Genomic DNA, 15,169 nt, shown 5'->3' on the forward strand with positions numbered 1-15,169 from the left:
ATTTGCTCCACAATTTCAAAATGGAGAGGGGAAATGGAGATACAGTCTAACAGTCTCCCTCATCCTAAAATGCAAGCCCGCTTTACCATAACAAGTGTTTGTTTAACCTACCAATCAATAGAACACACAATTGCAAAGTGATACAGGATGCTTAGATGTATAACTTCACTTCAAATAACCACTTGCCATGTCTATTACCATGAACTAGTTTTCTAGACTAACTAATCACCCACCTCAAAAGTAAAACATACATTTAGTGTAAATCAAATGATCTGGTTTTATGGTCCTCAAATCTTAAGAGATAAACATCCCCTGAGGAACTTTATGAAAAAACACAATCCCCCACACTTCAATTTCTGGTGGAGAAGTCTGAAAATTCAAATTATTTATTTGAAAGGCAGAGGTTTTTGTTTTTAAGATTTATTTATTTTCAGGCCCAGAGTGGTAGCCTAGCAGTTAAAGTCCTCGCCTTGCACACACCGGGAAACCATATGGGTGCTGGTTTCTGTCCCAGCAGCCCTACTTCCTATCCAGCTCCCTGCCTGTGACTTGGGAAAGCAGTCGAGCATGGCCCAAAGCTTGGCACCCTGCACCTGCATGGGAGATTCAGAAGAGGCTCCTGGCTCCTGGCTTTGGATTGGTTCAGCTCCGGCGCTTGCAGCTGTTTGGCGAGTGAACCACTGGATGAATGATCTTCCTCTCTGTATATCTGACTTTCCAATAAAAAATAAATAATTTTTAAAAATGATTTATTTATTTTTACCTGAAAGGCAGAATTAAAGAAAAGGAGAGACGGAGAGAGAAAAAGACCTCCCACCCATTGATTCACTTCCCAGTTGACCCTAATGGCCAAAGCTGTGCTGATCTGAAACCAAGAGTTTCTTCCAGAACACCCATGCGGGTACTGGGCCTCAAGGACTGCTTCCCCAGGCCATAAGCAGGGAGTTGGATTAGGAGTTTCCAAGATTAGAACTGGTGCCCATATGGGATGCTGGCACTGTACGTTGCAGGTTAGCCTGTAAGCCACCATGCAGGCCTCCAATTCTTATATTCAAGACTCAACCTTAAGAGAAAACTGTCTCACTCACCAGCACCCCCTTCTGAGGGGCCGTACTCAAAGATATACCTGTTTATACTGCAGACCGAACAACCCAAGTAATGTCCTAAAGCTTTTTATTTATTTGAGAGGAGGAAGGGGAAGACATAGGGGGAGATCCTCCACCCACTGATTCCCTTCCCCCAAATTACTGAAAAGGCCATAGCTCATCCAGGTCCAGGTCAGAAGCCTGAAACTTCATTAAGGCTTCCCATAAGTGACAGTCCACTGCTTTCTGAGGCACAAAAGCAAGGAGCTGGATTGGAAGTGGAGCAGCCAGCATACTACCTAATGCCCCAATGTGAGACACCAGGACAGCACCACAACGTAAGCCCCTATACAAAAAATCGGGTTAGATCTTCCTACAAGAAACAAAGAGTTGAGCCAGTATTTGAAACACTGGTTCCATACTTTTCCCAAAGTAAATCTAAAATCTCAAATCTGGCATTAAAGACTCTAGATAATTCCAGCCCACTTCATACAATAAAAACTTATTTCAAGAGCAGAATTACAAAAAGAGAGACAGAGAAATCTTCTGTCAGCTGGTTCACTCCCCAAATGGACACAAAGACCAGCGTTGGCCTAGCCGAAGCAAGGAGCTTCATGGGGTTTCTCACCTTGGGGACAGGAGCCCAAGTAATTGAGCCATCTTCCACTGTCTTCCCTGGAACAGGCAGGTCATAAACTGACACCCGGCACAAGATGCCAGCATTGTAGGCTGAAGCTTAATCCACTGTGCAACAATGACAACAATATTTGAAATAGAAGAGAGCAGTGTTGTGGTACAGCACATTAAACCACAGCCGGAAACAACCAGCATCCCATATGGGCATTGGTTGATGTCCCCTCTGCTCCACTCTTGATCCAACTTCCTGCTAATGTGCTTGGGAGGAAGGCAAAGAATGGCCCAGGTGCTTGGGCCTCTGCCACCTATGTAGGAGACCAGCATGGAGTTCCTGGCTCCTGGATTCAACCTGGCCCAGACCCAACTGTTACAGCCATTTGGAGTGTGAACCAGTGGATGGAAGACCCATCAATCTCTCACTCTCTCTTCTCCCCACCATTACCATACCTTACAAACAGATAAGTCTTTTTTAAAAAGGTAAAAAAAAAAAAAAAAAAAAAAAAAAAAAACCTCTTACATTTATCCAAGCAAGTCATTTTATATCACGGTCTGAGTAAGTGCAATCAGTGAATAGCCAAGGTCAGCACTGTAATACAGCAGGTTTTGCCACTACTATGCGACAGCCACAAACATATGAACCCTATCAATATGTATTCAAAACTACATTACCAAACCATTATTTAAAGCAACTTGAAATTGATTAATCTGGGCATGGCATGATGGCTGAACTGGCTAATTTTCCCTCTTCAAGTGCCAAGATCCCATATGGGTGCCAGTTTGTGTCCTGGCTGCTCCTCTTCCCATCCAGCTCTGTTTGTGGCCTGGGAAAGCAGCAGAGAATGGCCCAAATCCTTGGGACCCTGCACCCATGTGGGAGACCCAGAACAAGCTGCTGGCTACTGGCTTCCATTCATCTTGGCTCCAGCAGTTGCGACCATTTGGGAGTGAACCAGCAGATGGAAGATCTCTGTCTCCTTCTTTCTGTAGACACACCTTTCCAATAAAAATAAATCATTAAAAAAAAGGGGAGCGGGGAGACCGGCATGGTGGCCTAGCAGCTGAAGTCCTCGCCTTGAATGCGCCAGGATCCCATATGGGCACGGGTTCTAATCCCAGCAGCTCCACTTCCAGCTCCCTGCTTGTGGCCTGGGAAAGCAGTCAAGGATGACCCAAACCCTTGGGACCCTGCACCCGTGTGGGAGACCTGGAGGAAGTTCCTGGATCCTGACTTTGGATTGCTTCAGCACCGGCCATTGTTGTCACTTGGGGAGTGAATCATCGGACAGAAGATCTTCCTCTCTGTATATCTGACTTTGCAATAAAATAAATAAATCTTTAAGAAAAAAAGGGGGTGGGGGAGCGGCCCGGCACACTAGCCTAGTAGCTAAAATCCTCGCCTTGCATACACCGGAATTCCATATCAGTGCTAGTTCATATTAAGAGTGCTCCACTTCCCATCCAGCTCCCTGCTTGTGGCCTGGGAAAAGCAGTCGAGGACGGCCCAAAACCTTGGGACCCTGCACCCGCGTGGGAGACCCAGGAGAAGCTCCTGGTTCTTGGCTTCCGATTAGCTCAGCTCCAGCCATCGCGGCCAATTGAGGAGTGAACCAGCAGACAAAAGATCTTTCTTCCTATCTCTTCTCTCTCTGTCTGACTTTCCAATAATAAGTAAATAAACAAATCTGTTTAAGGAGAGAGAGAAGGAGACACAGAAAGAGAAGGAAGGAAAGAAGGAAAGAAGGAAGGAAGGAGAGAAAGAAAGTAAGTTAGTTAATTGACAGATCTGTAATTGTTTGAAATATTTCAAATCCAAGCAGAGACAGTTACGTGACCAAAAAGGGGAAGGGAAGAAGGAAAAATGTTTTCTGATTGAGATCATCTAACAGGATGACAGCTACAGATAAGTAGAAATAGGGCGAGAAATCCCAAACAAGGAGAAGAGACAGAAACTCACTCAAAGACAAAGGAGCTAAACCAGAAACCCGGAGAGGGAAAGTAAGGGTGATTCAAGATACAGATAACCTGGTCATCAAATATCCTTTTACTTTCCTGTAGGGGGTTGCTACAAAACATCAAATCACTACACCTGTTGCTTCTCTCTTAACTCCACCAGAATCAACCAGGCAAACGTGGCAAACACTTCAGTGTGTGCTCTAACAACCTTCATGCCTAAACGTACATATAGAAAGGGAAAAGATACATAGTCACCAGGAACAATCATCACTCTCAAGACAGAAAGAGGGATAGGGCGACTCATAAAGTGGTTCCCAAAGCCATTAAATCCCAACAATAAGGGTTTTAAGGACGCTGGCGCTCTTTGGTTATAAGGAAAAGCAGTTGATAAAAAGAACAAGCATAACATTTGGTCGAGAACATAAACGATCCAACAAATGTACTCCAAAGGAAACCCTACTAGGAGTAGACTGTAACCCTGTTCATAGCAAACTAACTATAAAAGATAGGAAGATGGAGAAATACATTTCTCCAGGGAAGAAACACCTGTTTCACTTACCAAACACAGACAGGCTTATTCTATTACTGCCCTAATACTATCATTTCCTGAGATAGGTCCTTCACCTATGCAAAATCTGTTCTTAGGCAAATCTGCCGACCGTCCAGGGAGCCCCTGTGATGGGAGGAGTGAGGCTCCTGTGATGGGAGGAGTGAGGCTGTGTAAGGTGCTGCTTCAGCTTACAAGTGACACACAAAACACCGGCAGCAACTGGCGTCTGTGAGAGACCTGAAACAAGGAGGTGACTCGTCTTTCCACGGCACAGCACACAGCAGGTCTGACCTCGCTGCGCTTCCTCCACTCGCGCATCTGCCGCTGCCCTGCTCTCCGGTACACTGACACCACCCAGGCCTCTGCATTGCCACTCAGATCCACAGGACTCCTTCTCTCAGTTCCTGTGGCCTCTCTCAGGCATCCCTCACGCAGGTCTTCGTGCTATCACCACATTCTAACATGCATGCCTTCAGTTGCTTAGTCCTGTCTCTCACAACTGCTACACAAGCTGTGCGAGTTCAAGTGGTAAGTCTATTTGGCTTATTACGGTTAGATTCGCCGACCACCAGGGAAAGAATAACTCAGCCAAATATATGAAAAGAATTGAGATGGCCTTTATTTCAGGGAACCACGGTCACCGGCTTCCCTCCTCCACGCAGCAGAAAGGACAGATGTGAAGGAGTGGGCTGCAGAGGAAGAAGAGCCCGGAAGAGACAGGGAAGGGACTTATCAAATTCTCTTCGACAGGGAAGCCGAAGGGGGGGGGTCGCCTCGGCCCTTACTGGTGGGGGGATATGGGTCCGTGCCCCTCATTGGTGCAACGGTGGTCTCACTGCCTGAGGGGCCTGCCAGAATCCCGCCATCCGTTCCGGGTTTGGTTGGAGGCAAGTTCCACCCTTCTCGGCCACCGTGGCAGTCACCAATTACTACATACCAGGGCACGGCACACCACAGACTATCAAACCTCTTTTGAAGATATTTCTTCAGGAAATACAGAAAGTTAAATTTTAGAAAAATAAGTCATGCATCTTTCATTTTTCTGTCTTCAGTATTTTTCTTTAACAAGAATGTATTTGTTTATTTGAACGGCAGCGTGACAGGGGAGAGATTCTGCATGTAATGATTCACTCACCCGATGCCCATAACAGCCAGCACTGGATGAGGCTGAAACCAAAGGGGGCGAGCAACTCCACAAGTGTCAGGTGTGTGGTACCGACTCAAGAACTTGAGCCAGGCCCAGCGCAGTAGCCTAGTGGCTAAAGTCCACACCTTGCATACACCAGGATCCCATATGGGTGCCAGTTTGTCTCCCAGCTGCTCCATTTCCCTTCCAGCTCCCCCTGCTTGTGGCCTGGGAAAGCAGTTGAGGACGGCCCACAGCCTTAGGACCCTACACCTGCGTGGGAGACTCGGAAGAAGTCCCTGATTCCTAGCTCCTGATCAACTCGGCTCTGGTCGTTGCAGCCACATGGGGAGTGAACCAGCAGATGGAACATCTTTCTCTCTGCAAATCCAACTTTCCAGTAAAAAAACAAATAAATCTTGAAAAAAAAAAAAAAAAAAGAACTTGAGCCATCATCTGCTGCTTCCCAGACACACCGGCAGGGCGCTGGATTACGCCATTTTCCTGTCTAATTGTGATCTGTGCCTACAGTGAGGGTCTCCTGCAGCCTTGCGTGCCCACATGGCTGACCTCTGGCAGAGTGGACATTGAAGTGGCCAATCTATGCCCTAATTTACAAAGTAGCCGATGAAAAGCACCACAGTGAAGAGGTTACAGAACTTCCCCATTCCAACAAAGAAGGAAAGAAATCAGATTGGCACCAAGACTCTTCTATTTTAAAAGTGTACTGAAAATACAGAAGCTACTTTATTTCAATGAGATTTGCTCCACTCACAATGAAATGGAAACTGAGGTGCTTTGATAAAAGTACTGAAAAGTTGACCCAGTTTTCTGAATAATGTCTAATGTTCTCTACCATCAGAACGCATTTTGGTTTCTTCCAATGTAAGCTCCCTAAACCAAAAATCTGCATGCAACGAGGACTTTCCAATGTGATACCACATTCAAATTCAGAAAAATACGGAAAGTGCACACAAAACTGATAATACACATGAGGCAAGCAAATTTCCTTTGTTCTACTATCAACTGAATCACAATGAGTAATTCATTGGAAAATATAGATGTGACCTGAAAATGAAAGACAGAAACTAATCGGAACTTCTAGAAGCGATCTTCCTGGATTACAACTGAAATCTTTATCTAGATCTAACTGAAACAAACCAGAAGCAACATGCTAAAACACTTGTACCTACAGCACGTGAGCACCGTGCACTAAGGAAAGTTCACTCAGAAGCCTCTTAGGCAGAAAAATGCCTTGAAGACCAACAAATCTAAGGGGAAAAAATATCAGAAGCGACAAAACCGAAAGAGGCAACCAGAGATACCGAAAACAAAGCAGACAAAAAGCGAAAAATGTAGGCAGACTGGCAGAGGGAAATGTGCATTTTCTGAAACAGGGCGGGGCTGGCATTGTGGGCTAGTGTGGCATCCCATATGGACGTCTGTTCCTGTCTTGGCTGCTCTACTTCCAATCCTATTCTTGCTAACAGCCTAGGAAGAGCAGCAGCAGACGGCCAAGCGCTTGGGCCCCTCCCACAGTTGAGGGAGATCTAAATGAAGCTGCTGGCCTGGCTACTGCACTCAGCTGGAGAGTGAACCAATGCATTAAAGATATCTATCTCCCGCCCTCTTTCTGACTCCACTTTTGATCCAGCCTCCTGATGGCTAAATTACTCAGGCACCCGCCATTCACTTGGGAGTCCTGGAGTTCCTGGCTCCCACTTCAGCTAGCTCAACACTGGTCAGTGCAGCCAGGAGTACTACTCTAGGGAGTAAACCAGCAAATCAAAAATACCTCTTTCTGATTGCCTATCAAACATCTTAAAAAAAAAAATGATTCATATTTGGCCCGGCACACTAGCCTGGTGGCTAAAGTCCTAGCCTTGCAGGTGCCAGGATCCCATATTGGCTCCGGTTCTAATGCCAGCGGCCCCAATTGCCATCTAGCTCCTTGCCTGTGGCCTGGGAATGCAGTCAAGGATGACCCAAAGCTTGGGACCCTGCACCCACATGGGAGGCCCAGAAGAGGCTCCTGGCTCCTGGCTTCGAATTGGCTTAGCTCCAGCCATTGCGGCCACTTGGGGAGTGAATCATCGGACAGAAGATCTTCCTCTCCGTCTCTACTCCTCTCTGTATATCTGACTTTGCAATAAAAAATAAATTTTTTTAACCTGATCTATTAAAAAAAAGATTCGTTTCATTTTTATCTGAACAGTTGATTTACAGAGAAGGGGAGAGCCAGCAGGAGGGAGGGACGGAGAGCGCACGCCTTCCGCTGGTTGACTGTCCAAAAGCAGCAACAGCCAGAACTGTACTGTTCTGTATCCAAGAGCTTCTTGCTCTCCCATGTGGATTCTAGGACCCAAGCACTTGGGCCACCCTTAGCTCTTCTCCCATGCTCATTAACAGGGAGTTGAATTGGAAGGGGAGCAGCCAGGACTCAAACCAGTGTCCACACAGAATGCCAAAGCCTCAGGCAGAAGCTTAGCACACTGAGCCATGGTGCAAGCCCCAAACTGTACATATATTAAGTCATTTAATTTCTACTATCCCCAATCTGTAGATAAGGAGACCTAGGCACAGGTTATTAAGAATCTATTTCAGGTTCCACAGGCCAAGCATTAGGGTTCCTGTCACCATATGGGAGACTTGCACACAATCACTGGCTCCTGGTTCAGGCTGGCCCAGCCTTCACTGTGGCAACCATTTGAGGAATGAAACAACAGATGAGATATTTTTCTTTCAAATAATATATATATATACATATATATATACACACATATATGTATGTGCTTAGTTTTTTTTATTATTATTATTGGAAAGTTAGATTTACAGAGAAAGGAAGATCTTCCATCCTCTGGCTCACTCCCCAGGTGGCCACAACAGCCGGCCAGACTGAACCGACATGAAGCCAGGAGCCGGGTGCCAACATCTGAGCCGTCCTCTACTGCCCTCCCAGGCCACAAGCAGAGAGCTGAATGGGAAGGGAACAGCCAGGATTAGAACCAGCACTATATGGGATCCCAGCCACACGCAAACCGAGGTTTTTAACCCACTAGGCTATCACATCAAGCCCCTCAAATAATATAAATGAACTTTAAAAAAAAATCGCCCTTTGCTCAGCACACTAATGAAAAAACATAGAATAAGCATCTGTAGCAAAATGTTAATGATGTCTAGGCAAAGAAGGCTACACAGGGATTGCTGCACTATTCTTGCAACCTTCCCGTAAGCTTGAAATAAAGGTGTCAAAGGCCGGCACAGTGGCGTAGCATGCTAATCCTCCATCCTTGGCACAACATTGGTTTGTGTACTGGCCGCTCCACCTGTAACCTAGCTCCATGCCTGCAGCCTACCAAAGCAACCTCAGGAAAGCAGCGCAGGATGGCCCCAGGCCTTGGGCCTCAACACCCACGGGGCGGGCCTGGAAGAAGCTCTTGGTGCCCAGCTCCGGACCAACCCAGCTCTGGGCTTTGCAGCCATTTGAGAGTTAACCAGCAGATGGAAGACACCCCCTGCCACAGTAACTCTGACTTTAACGTAAAATAACTGTTTTTAAAGAAATAAAAGTCAAATTGTTTGTTACATAATGAAGCATAACTGAAAGTCATGACCAAGTTAACTATAAATGATTAGTAAAAAACGTAAAAGATTAAAAAAAAAAAACACATACACACACATAAAACCTATTTGAATCCTCATAATGCTCCCACTCTATGCCTAAATTACCCACACCACTCCAATCAAGGTTTAGGGCTCACAGGAGAGGAAGCAAGTCTAAAAACGGGAAACTAAAATAGTAAAAGTGGTCTCAGTGTTTAATATTTAAGTCAGCAATATGCAATTTTAAGTATAATTAGGGGGAAAAAAATCACTTCCAAAAAATATACTACGCAGATGAACATAAGCCAATCCGCACCCCAACTTCCCCCTTTAGCTGTACCCACAACAGTTGCTCCTGTCTCCTGACAACCTTCTTGCCAGACTGTCAATACTCCACTGGAAACTTTCAAGGCAACTGCATATTTATAGGCAGAAATATCTCTATTTCACCTCATATAGCTTTTCCAAATGGAAGAAAACATGAAAGAATATTTGCAGTCACAGAGCCCGGCACAATAGCTCAGTGCCTAAATCCGCACTTTGCCTATACCAGGATCCCACACAGGCGTTGGTTCGTATCCCGAGTATCCCGACTGCTCCACTTCCATCCAGCTCCCTGCTAGTGGCCTGGGAAAGCAGAGGGATGGCCCAGAGCCTTGGGAGCCTGCACCGCGTGCGAGTCAGAAGCTCCTGGCTCCTGATTGGCTCAGCCACTGCAGCCACTTGGGTAGTGAACAGGCAGATGAAAGATTTTTCTGTCTCGGGCCCAGCGGCGTGGCCTAGCAGCTAAAGTCCTCGCCTTGAACGCCCCGGGATCCCATATGGGCGCCGGTTCTAATCCCGGCAGCTCCACTTCCCATCCAGCTCCCTGCTTGTGGCCTGGGAAAGCAGTTGAGGATGGCCCAAAACCTTGTGACCCTGCACACACGCGGGAGACCTGGAAGAGGTTCCTGGTTCCCGGCTTCGGATCAGCGCGTACCGGCCGTTGGGTCACTTGGGGAGTGAATCATCGGGCGGAGGATCTTCCTCTCTGTCTCTCCTCCTTTCTGTATATCTGACTTTGTAATAAAAATAAATAAATCTCAAAAAAAATTTAAAAAAAAAAAAGATTTTTCTGTCTTTCCTCCCCTCTCCAAATTCGCCTTTCCAATAAAAATGAATAAATCATTTTTATTTTTTTTCAAACTTAATTAAGGTTGTTTTTTTTTTAAAGATTTTATTATTATTGGAAAGCCGATATACAGAGAGGAGGAGAGACAGAGAGGAAGATCTTCCATCCGATGATTCACTCCCCAAGTGAGCCGCAACAGGCCGGTGTGCACCGATCCGATGCTGGGAACCTGGAACCTCTTCCAGGTCTCCCACGTGGGTGCAGGGTCCCAAAGCCTTGGGCCATCCTCTCCTGCTTTCCCAGGCCACAAGCAGGGAGCTGGATGGGAAGTGGAGTTGCCGGGATTAGAACCGGCGCCCGTATGGGATCCCAGGGCTTTCAAGGCAAGGACTTTAGCCGCTAGGCCACGCTGCCGGGCCCAAATAAATCATTTTTAAAAAGTAAAAAGAATTACTTGCAATCATTCACATTCTGCTTACATACAATTAATTTCTCTGGTAAGTCTCTTACTATTATTTTATTAGCCTTTGGGTTTTTAAGGACTTACTTATATTACATTTTATTGACAAAGCAGAGTTACAGAGTGAGCTCTCCCATCGGATGGTTCACCCCCCAGATATCTACAAGGGCCAGATCTGGGCTGGTTTGAAGCCAGGAGCTTTTCCCACGTACGTACACAGGCCCAAGGACTCGGGCCATGCCAGGTTGCTATTCCAGGCCATTAGCAGGGAGCTGTATTGGAAGTAGGGCATCTGAGACTCTAACTGGTGCCCATTTGGGATGCTGACACTCTAGGTGGGGGCTTAACCTACTACACCATGACACCTGGCCCTACTATTACTATTTTAAATACCCCTGTAAACTAATTTTGGTTCTAAACTCATAAACTGCCCAGTATAAAATCTAAAGTTCCACGGTTGAAGCAAAAATTATATATATATATATATATATATATATATACATACAATGATTGCCAAACTTTTTTTAAAGCACTTATGTTCAAAACCATCATCCTAAATTCTTTGTTTTTCACCAACAAGCATAAACCCACTCATTCCAAACAGGGCTAAAAGTAACATATGCCTACTGCTGCCTTAACATGTGCTCAAGGCAAACCAGCTCCTGTCTGTTACAGAAGGGTTCATTCCAAGTGTTCAATGATGAAGCTAAAACCTGCCTAGACTGTGAAGTGAACTGACAGGACAATAACTTTTCACACTGTTTTTAGACTGTTTGCCAAGGAACAAAACAAGGCTAAAGAAAAACTAAAACTTCAGGCCCGGTACAATAGCTCAGGGACTAAATCCTCGCCTTGCACACCCAGGATCCCATATGGGCACCAGTTCATGTCCCAGCTACTCCACTTCCCATCCAGCTCCCTGCTAGTGACCTGGGAAAGCAGTAGAGAATGGCTCAAAGCCTTGGGACCCTGTACCCACAGAAGAAGCTCCTAGCTTCAGACAGGCTCAGTTCTGGCCACTGAGGCCACTTGGGGAGTGAAACAGCCAATAGAAGATCCTTCTCTCTGTCTCTCCTCTCTGTAAATCTGATCCGCCTTTCCCATTAAAAAAAAAAAAAAAAAAAAAAAGACCCTAAAAAAAAAAGCTAAAACGTCAAATCTTCTACTATTCCAGATTAAAAGCTTGAAACTACAAATAGTGGAAATTTCACAATCAGACTGTAAAATCATTAAGATGGGTTATTTTGTTTCCTATCTCAACTTCCTTCATCTGGGTTCCCCAAAGTCCCTCACTGATTCCCATCAACTGTGTTGTTTAACCAAGGCTTACACACCACTCATATGTACAGGACACTAAGAAAAATGCTAAAGGATTCCAAGACATCATCTACACTAACAGCTCACAGAAGAGAAGGAAGCACTTCCTTGCAGTGTGACACATACATTATTTGATCCACATCCTATAAGCTTTCCCTGGCAAGCTGATGATCCTAATCCCAAACAACATCACTGAGATTTCTAGTCAAGAACAAATGTCACTGACAAAGTCTGAGAATTCCAGAACATTTAAGAAATCGGGACAGGCAATCCCAGACCTAAGGACTAAAATGATGTCCATCCCAGCACATTCAGCTCCCCGCGGCTTCTCAGGACAATCCATCCTGTACACTGCATCCCAGCTCGGGTGGCGGCAGGCAGGTGGGAGTCTCCGAGGACTGAAGCTGCACTGGATGTAAGACTCCTGCCTCCAGCCAGGGCTCATTTTAGTACTGCCGGTTCCATTCTCTCCAGAAAATGGCAGTGCACTAGTGGTTCAACTCGTGGACTTTGTAGTCAGACCAGGGTTAATCCTGGCCTCAACCAAGTTACAGGCAGGGAGATTTTTCAGCTAATCTCAGCTTCTCTGAGTCCTGGATTTCTTAAAAAAAAAAAAAAAAAAAGTTATTGTGGGAAACTGAGCAAATAGTTTATATAAAATGCTTAACAGGAAAAAATCAGAGAAAGGATGGAGGACAAGGGGGTTGGGTGTTAGAGTGGGAAAATTTGGCAGTTACTACAGGGTACAAAAATAGAAAACAAATCCTATGGAACCGATCACTTTGGTACTCCAATAGGCAGTGATCTGTGCTGAATTTATCTGCATCCATCCATGCCTAGGGAGCAACTATTTCAGAAATCTATGGCTAGATTGGAATTATTTGAAGCTTTTCTTTTTTTTTAGGTTGCTAATAGTTGAGATAACATGTCTAGCTTCTCAATCCACACTGGAACCCAAAGGAAGGTACTAGAACTTCAAGCACTCCAAAGAAGCCTGAAACAGAGACCACTTCCTCACCTAACAAAGAAACCAACAGTGTACAGGAAGCCTACCAGGAAAGAAAACCCTGTACAACTCACGCTTGTCATCACTGACCTCAAATCCAAAATAAGGAGAATGTAACATGAAAGGAGAGCAGCTCCCACTCACACACACCCCTTGTTGTAATTCCTGAAAGACCCAGTGAAAGCAAAGCAAGAGGCGCATCTTCCATTTTATCACCCCAAAGACTCTGCAGCACACCCCAGTTCAAACAATGCCTTAGCTGGTGCACAGTGCTGCGCACCAGCCAGCCAGGATCCTTACCACAGCAGTACAAAGCCCAGTGGTTAAAGCCGGACCCAGATCATCACCACCCAGTCATCCAGAACCTATTTTCAAACTGCCTTTGTACTCCTCCTTCAGCTTCTCTCATCCCTCCCCCTAAAGGCTGAAGAGGGAAACCCACACGGTGGCAGCAATATGACCAATTTTCCAAAGAGCCACCAAGAAGCCTCTTCAGGCTGGAATCGGGGTGGAGAGCACATTTGGAAAGAAAAATATAAGCGTATTAAATGAGAATTACAGTCCAACGGACTGTATACACTGTCTTTTCCCTTCCTTTTCAACTGTAATTGTTATGAGACCAGACATCAAAATTTCCTGTAACCTTGCTCAGATTATATTAAAAGGAGGAACAAAGTTCTGCTTCCTCCTAAGCCACAACCCCACAAGGATGAAATCATCTTTCAAGAAATGCCCTCACTCTAGAAAAAAATTCAAGGAAGTGTTCCAGCCTGAAAGCAGTGGGAGGGAGGTGGGGGGAGGAATAGGCAGCAAATCGGAGTATTACTACTAAAGAAACATACTCGTTCAAAGCTAATGAGTTGCTTAAACATTAAGGCCCATCTTGTTACAATCAGAACAGTATCTACTGAGGTTATAATTTTCAAATCATTTGCATTTTCCAAAGGAGCAGAAAGAGGACATCCCAGTTTTTAGCTACTGATGAGCTGTCTGTGTAATTACCTAGAATCAGTACTTTTGCAAGAATGTATTTTCAAAAATCAAAACGGATCTTCAGATTAAATAAAAGATGAAAACAGCCATGGACTTCAGCTCCAATATTCCTGATTTCATGGAAAACCAACTAACAACAACAACAAAACAAAAGACAACTTTCCGGTTTAAAATTTTTCTAGATCCCTGGTGCTTTCTCAGACACATTTCAAACACTAAAGTTCGCGTTCAGTGGCTTCTCTTGGGCAAACCTTATTCAACCCCATGCCCTTTTCACAGAGCACAAAGCTGGGCAGATTTTCAGGTGTTGCCACTTCAGTGAAATAAAAAAGCCCGATTAGCATTTCCTTATGCCTCGAAGTACATAAGCCAAAAGTTATATCAGCACACAACATCTCCACACATCTTTGCCATCAAAGGTAGTTTTCAGAGAAAGAAGGGGTGGCAATTCAGTTAACAGAGATCCATTCGTTTTCTTTTCTAAGGCAAAGCAGGGTGGCTACATCTAGCAGGCGGACGAGGCTCACACCCACCGCACCTGGGAAAGTGAACGAGGGATCCACCCAGGCACCGCAGGGCTGAAACAGACCGGGGCCGGCCAGACTTTCCGGGGGAAGAAACAAGGATTGTGGAACCACAAGCGCACCCCCAACCTTCCACTGCCACTTCCACAAATCCAGTGATAAAAGGAAAAAAGTTCTGAAACATATGAAGAGCCATCTGTAAAACTAGCTTCTGACCCGGACAAATTCCTTTCCCAACCCACACACAGCATGCCAGAAAAACAACTTTTAATTTGGGCTCTGAAAACATTAAGTATGTTAGTTTAGTCCAGAAAAAAAAAATCAAAAGAACATAACTAAATGTAAATTTGCACAACTTCTCTTAACCCTCTGGTTCTATTTCAGCTCCGCGTATTAGAGACCCAGAAGTTTGCTCCTAGGTCTTGCACATTTTAACCTTAATATAATAAAATGCCAAAATACCTACCCCAAAGTCCTGAAAGTAGAAAGAAAAAAAAATGTATTATCGGCTTAAAAAGTCACCCATTAAGAAACTCCCAGTCCCCTCTGGTTACCAGTCACAAAAATCCAACTCGGCTTATCCTCGGTTGCGCGTCCTCACCCAGATTTTGTTTTAAAAGGCACACACCTCAAATGTGGACTTCTAAGAAAGCAACCCTCGGCTCCGACGATGTGCTGAGCAAGACAAATCCAGGAAGGCAGCTGATTTTCTCCACCTCTTCCTCCTCTCAGGATCTTCTCTGCTCCTCTTTCTCTCTCTCTCTCTCTCTCTCTCTCGTTCTCACTCTCTCTCTCTCTCTCTCTC

The 15,169-nt window shown here is 45.2% G+C and overlaps 1 protein-coding gene across 11 annotated transcripts in view; it reads right to left on the reverse strand.

Annotated features, from left to right (window-relative positions):
- The window catches only part of CTNND1 (catenin delta 1), a 68,919-nt gene extending 53,750 nt beyond the window's left edge, over positions 1-15,169 (reverse strand). For 7 of the 11 annotated variants that reach the window (XM_058662999.1, XM_058663003.1, XM_058663007.1 and 4 more), the window contains exon 1: positions 14,993-15,169. The gene's annotated coding sequence lies outside the window, so the exon portion shown is untranslated. The remainder of the gene's footprint in view (positions 1-14,992) is intronic. The other 4 variants (XM_058663008.1, XM_058663006.1, XM_058663001.1 and 1 more) reach the window with 1 other exon arrangement.

This window comes from Ochotona princeps, chromosome 4 (assembly GCF_030435755.1).
Source record: "Ochotona princeps isolate mOchPri1 chromosome 4, mOchPri1.hap1, whole genome shotgun sequence".
NCBI lineage: Eukaryota > Metazoa > Chordata > Mammalia > Lagomorpha > Ochotonidae > Ochotona > Ochotona princeps.